The sequence below is a fragment of the Jaculus jaculus genome, chromosome 8 (genome assembly GCF_020740685.1).
Source record: "Jaculus jaculus isolate mJacJac1 chromosome 8, mJacJac1.mat.Y.cur, whole genome shotgun sequence".
NCBI classification, from domain to species: domain Eukaryota; kingdom Metazoa; phylum Chordata; class Mammalia; order Rodentia; family Dipodidae; genus Jaculus; species Jaculus jaculus.
In genome coordinates, this window is record NC_059109.1 from 61,967,118 (window position 1) to 61,972,878 (window position 5,761).

Genomic DNA, 5,761 nt, shown 5'->3' on the forward strand with positions numbered 1-5,761 from the left:
GAAAAGCACAGCCACTTCACTCACTTCAAGACCTATATACATGTAAGTTGTTTTCTGTGGATTTTTTCCATTTTTCTTTAATTTTTTGTCTTTTTATTTTTTAAAATAAATTCAGTGTTCACATTTCTATAAAGAATGAACGCAGTTTCAGGGAAAAGTGCTTTTCCCGGCATACCTCTAGTCTGATGCCCACCCTGATGCTTTGAGGTGCCTGGGAAAGCAGCGAGCTGCGGAAGAGAAGGCCTGCGCTTGGCTGGCGCCTCCAGACCCCAGGAAGGTAAGCTTTCAAGAAAGCAAAGGGGGAGACTAACTCACTGCTTTTTAAAAAATATTCATACACTTTGATGCGCGTCCGTTGAGACGATGAGAACAAGAGCTTGGAGACATCCCGTCCAGGCCGTGCGTGGGGGGCAGCGGTGCCCTCGCGCCTGCCTGTCATGGGACATTAGGGTGCGGGGTAAGTTCTGGCTTTCAACGCGGGGCAAAGCCTCGCCCAGCTTCCTAGTTCAAGGTTGACTCTTTCCTCTACAATCTGTGCTGAGTCTTTGACTGCATGCACGGGAAGCATGAACGTTCGACTTGTATGCAAAAAGGTACAAAAAGAACTAGAATATAAAAGTTGTGGTAATATAAGGCCATCTGTTCAAGTCCACCTTGGAAACCTGAACAGATATTTAAATACTACAGTGAAAAGGCATCTTATTATACTTTTAAAAATATCTGAATTCGCTAACATTATGTAAAAAAAATCATTTCCCTTTGAGAGCACTTTGTCCTTTGAAGAAGGGGGGTGGAGGGGAGGGCACCACCGTGGCTAATGCTTCAGCCCGGGTAGGCTTCAACGGAGGCCTTGCTGCGGTCGCCATAGTCCTCTCCCGCTGCGATGTCACGCGAGGCCATGAGGATGAGGTGAGGCAGGCCATCCATGTCCTGCAGTTTAGTTTGCAGTTCCCACATTTGCTGTGGTTGATCAGTCTCCCTAGGCGATTTGTCTCTCGAGTGGCATCCACGCAGTATGTTTTGCTCAGATCCTGAAAATAGCACATGTAGCAGCCGGTGGAGGGGACTTGTGCATACAGAGCCTCCGCTTCTTGGCGTCAGTGATCCAAGTCCCCCTGCGGAACTGCTTAGAGGCGATCACGCCCCTGCCTTTGCCATCAATGAGGTCAATCTTCATGCCTTCTTCCTTCCCACTCTCGATTAGCTCGTCTATTCTTTTCCGTTCTTCAGACTGCAGCTCAGCTTGGCTCTTCCTGGAGCTCCTTTGGACTGGGAAGAAATCTGTGAGTTTGCAATTCTGCTGCGTTTTTCCTTGAGCTTTTTTCCGGGGGGCCTGCTTGCCCTTGAGGGGCTTTTTCAGAGCTTGGGTGGTGACAACTGCATTGTAGAATCAAATGATGGGGTGGAGTTTTTGGATGTTCTGCTGCTTCAGATTTTTGGTTTGGAAAAGGTGCCAGGGGACCTCTCCTGGCATCTTTGATCTTCTGTTCCTCAGACTTCATGGTGTTTCTTATGGTGTTCCCAGCATTTCTTTTCTCCTTTCCTGTAGATCCCAGCTAATGGTTTCCCTTGGCATTTGACTTCGTGCTCTATAACTGAGTTCTCTTCCTGAAGGGGAATATGCATTCCAGAGCACTTGTTCGGGCTCATGTAGGAATAGATCTTTGATTGCCCAGCAAACACATTCTCCTGCAGCCCGGCCAGGGGTGCGCCCCGCGCCCTCGCGGCCGGGCCACCAGCGCTGCCACTGCCGCTGCTGTTGCTGCCGCCGCCACCACCAGCGCCGCTGCAGCGCTCGGGGGAAGGGCCTGCGGCGCCCCACGGTGCCCCCTTCCCCCATGGCCTGCGAGCAGGGGCCGCAGCCACTTTTTTTTCTTTTTAAAAAATTATTTTATTTATGAGATAAAGGGAGAGAGAATGGGCACACCAGGGCCTCCAACCACTGCAAACAAACTCCAGATCCATGTGTTACCTTGTGCATCTGGATTACATGGATCCTGGGGAATTGAACCTTGGTTCATTGACTTTCCAGGCAAGCATCTTAAACTTCTAATAAACTTCTAAGCCATCCTTCCAGCCCTAGTTTCATTTTTCTACATGTGGTTATCCAATTAGTCCAGCACCATTTGTTGAAGATATTGTTTGTTGGTATCTTTGTCAAGATCACATAGCTGTAGTTACTTGCACTATGGGCTGGATCTTCTATTCTGCTGCATTGGTCTATACCTGTTCTTATACCAGTACCATGCTGTTTTGTTACTATGGCTATGTAGTATAGCTTTGTATTGGTATCATATCTCCAGAGATGTTTCTTTTGCTGAGGATATTGTTGGATATCTGGGGACTTTTGCCATTCCATATGAATTTTGAGATTATTTTTTCTATCTCTGTGAACAAAGATTCTGGGATGATGATTATTATTAAAGATAGAGTGAGAGCACATGCAAGAAAGAATTGGCATACCAGGGCCTCAGCCATTGAAATTGAACTCCAGATACTTGCATCACCTAGTGTGCATGTGTGACCTTAAGCTTGCATCACCTTTGTGCATCTGGCTTATGTAGGATCTGGAGAGAGATCGAACATGGGTCCTTATGCTTTGCAGGCAAGCACCTTAACTGTTAAGCCATCTCTCCAGCTCAGATTGTGGGATTTTTACTGGTATTGTGTTGAATCAGTATATCACTTTTGTTAGGAATGCCATTTTCACAATATTAATTCTACCTATCCAGGAACATGGAAGGTCTTTTCATCCTCTTATATCCTCCTCAATTTCTTTCTCGAGCTTTTTTTGTTTGCTTGTTTGTTTTCATTATATATGTCTTTCACATCCTTGGCTAGTATCATTCCAAGGTATTTGATTTTTTTGTGGGTATTGAAAATTGGACAGGATTTCTTTCCCTGTATATTTGTCCTTTGCATATAGTTAGGCTACTAAATTTTGTGTTTTGATTTTGTATTTTTTCCACTTTGCTGAAAGAATTTATCATCTTTAGAAGTTTTATGATAGTCTTTCCAGTCACTTATATATAGCATCCTGTCATCTGCTAATAGGGCTAGTTCTTCCTTTCCAATTTGTATTCTTTTTATATCTTTCTTCTGTCTTATTGCTTGGGCTAGGACTTCTAGAACCATGTCAAAGAGCAGTGGTGAGAGTGGGAACCCCTGTCTTGTTCCTCATCTCAATGGGAACTCCATGATTCTTTCTGCATTAAGTATAGTTTGGGCTTTAGGTGCTTCATACATAACCTTTATTATATTGAGATATAAACCCTCCATGCCTACTCACTCCAGCATTTTAATCATGAAGTCATGTTGTATTTTGTCAAAGGCTTTCTCTGCATCTATTGAAAAGATCTTGTAGTTCTTGTGTTTTATTTATGCTGTGCATTACATTGATTCCTGTGTGTTGAAACATTCCTGCATCCCTGGGATAAAGCTTGTTTTTTCAAGGTGTATGATACTTTTGATGTGTTGTTTAAATCATTTTGCAAGGATTTTGTTCAGAATTTTTGCATCTAAGTTCACAAGGGATATATTTCTGTAATTTTCTTTTCTGGCTAAAACTCTGTTGGTTTTGGTATTGGGGATTCTAGCTTCATAGGAATTGGAGAGCATTCTCTGTTCTCAGATTATGTGACAGAGCTTAAGAAGTGGTGTCAGTTCTCCAATGAAAGTTTGGTAGAATTTGGCTAAGAATCCATTAAGTCCCAGACTTTTCCTTTTGGGGAAGTTTTTATGACATTTTCAATCTTGATGGGTGTAATAGTTTTGTTTAGATTAATCTGCTCTGAATTCCAATTTGGTAGATGGTATGTGTCTATTAATTCATCCATTTCTTCCAGGTTATCCAATTTTGTAGACTAGAGGTTTGTTGGAAGTGTGTCCTGATGATTATTCTAATTTCAATGGTGTTTGTCATGACCTCTCCCTTTTCATTTATAATTTTATTAATTTGAGACTTCTCTTTTTTATATGATCAAATTGGTCACGGGATAATAAATCTTGTTTGGTTTTTTTCGAAGAACCAGCTCTTTGTTTTGTCAATTTATTATTTTCTTAGTTTCAAATTCCTTAATTTCTGCACTGGTCTTAATTATTGCTTTCCATCTGGAACTCTTAGGGTTGGATTGTTCTTGTTTTTTCCCAATGCCTTTAGGTGGATCACCAGGTTATTAATTTGAGATTGCTCTGTCTTTGTTATGAAGGCATTTAGTGCTATGAATTTTCTCCTTAGGACTGCCTTCATTGTGTCCCATAAGTTTTGGTAAGTTGTGTTTTCATATCATTTAGTTCTAGAAATTTTACAATTTCCTTTTTGGTTTCTTTCACAGCCCATTCATTATTTAACAGTGTGTCATTCAGTCTCCAAGAGCTGGAGAATTTCTGCTGTTTCTCTTGTTAATTTCTAGCTTTAATACATTGTGCTCTGATATGATGCAGGGAGTAACATCAATTTTCCTGAATTTATGAAGGCATGCTTTATGCCTAAATATATGACTTATGGAGAAGATTCCAAGGGCTGCTGAGAAGAATGTATATTCTGTAGAGATCTGTTAGATATAGTTGATCTAGGGTGTTGTTAAGCTCTATTATTTTCCTGTTGATTTTCTGCTTGGATGATCTATTGCTGATAGTACGGTATTAAAGTCCCCTACCATGATGACATTGGAATTTATTTCTGGTTTGTTGTTGACCAGGTTTTGCTTTATGAAATTTGGTATACCTGAGTTTGGTGCATACAAATTTGTGATTGTGATGTCCTCTTGTTGGATCATTTCCTTGATGAGTAAAAAGTGGCCTTCTTTGTTCTTTTTGATTACTTTTGGTCTGAAGTCTATTTTGTCAGGTAATAAGATAGGCATATCTGCTTATTTCTCATTTCCATTTGCTTGGAATATCATGTTTTGTTCTTTCACCCTGAGGAGGTGTCTATCTTTAGTGGTGAGATGAGTTTCTTGAAGATAGAAGATTTAAGAGTCCATTTTTCTGATCCACCCTATTAATTTGTGTTTTTTGATGGGTGAGTTAAGACCACTAATATTTAAGGTTATAATTGTGACGTTTTATTTAATCCCTGCCATGATGGGGTACTTTATAGAGTTTAGTGCTTTCTTGGGAATTTGTACATTTCATGCCTGTCCTAGTTTTAGGTATTTTCTTCCTCCTCTTGAAGTTGGTTGTTTGACTTTTCTCTGTGAATATTCCCTGAAGTATTTTTGGGAGGTTTGGCTTTCTGTTCATCTACTCATAAAGCTTGCTTTTCTTTCTTGGAAGATTTTCCTTTCACCATATATTAAGAGTGACACTTTCACTGGGTAGAGTAGTTTGGGTTGGAAGCCATAGTGTTTTAGACTTTGAAGTGCTCCATTCTAGGCCCTTCTGCCTTTCAGGGTTTCATTGTGAAATGTGGGGTAATTCTGATCAGATTTCCCTTTGCATGTCATGAGCTGTTTCTTTCTTGCTGCTTTTAGCATTCTCTCTTTGTTTTCATTGTTTAGGGCTTTAACTAGGATGTGCCTTGGAGAGAGAGAGTTTCTTCTTTGGTGCAGTCTGTTTGGTGTTGTGAGCTTCTTTTATCTGAATGGGTCTTTCTTTTGAATGCAGGAGATTTGTCTTCAATAATTTTGTTGAATATGTTCAGCATGTCTTTGGTCTGAAATTCTTCCCCTTCTGGCATATCCATTATCTGGATGTTTGGTCATTTTAGGGTATGCCACACTTCCCTCATATTCTGCTCAAATGATTTAACTTGTCAGTT

General features: G+C 40.8%; 1 pseudogene; it reads right to left on the reverse strand.

Moving 5' to 3' along the window:
* Nucleotides 1–822: 822 nt before the first annotated feature.
* On the reverse strand, nt 823–1,840 carry LOC101593861 (annotated as a pseudogene).
* Nucleotides 1,841–5,761: the final 3,921 nt, after the last annotated feature.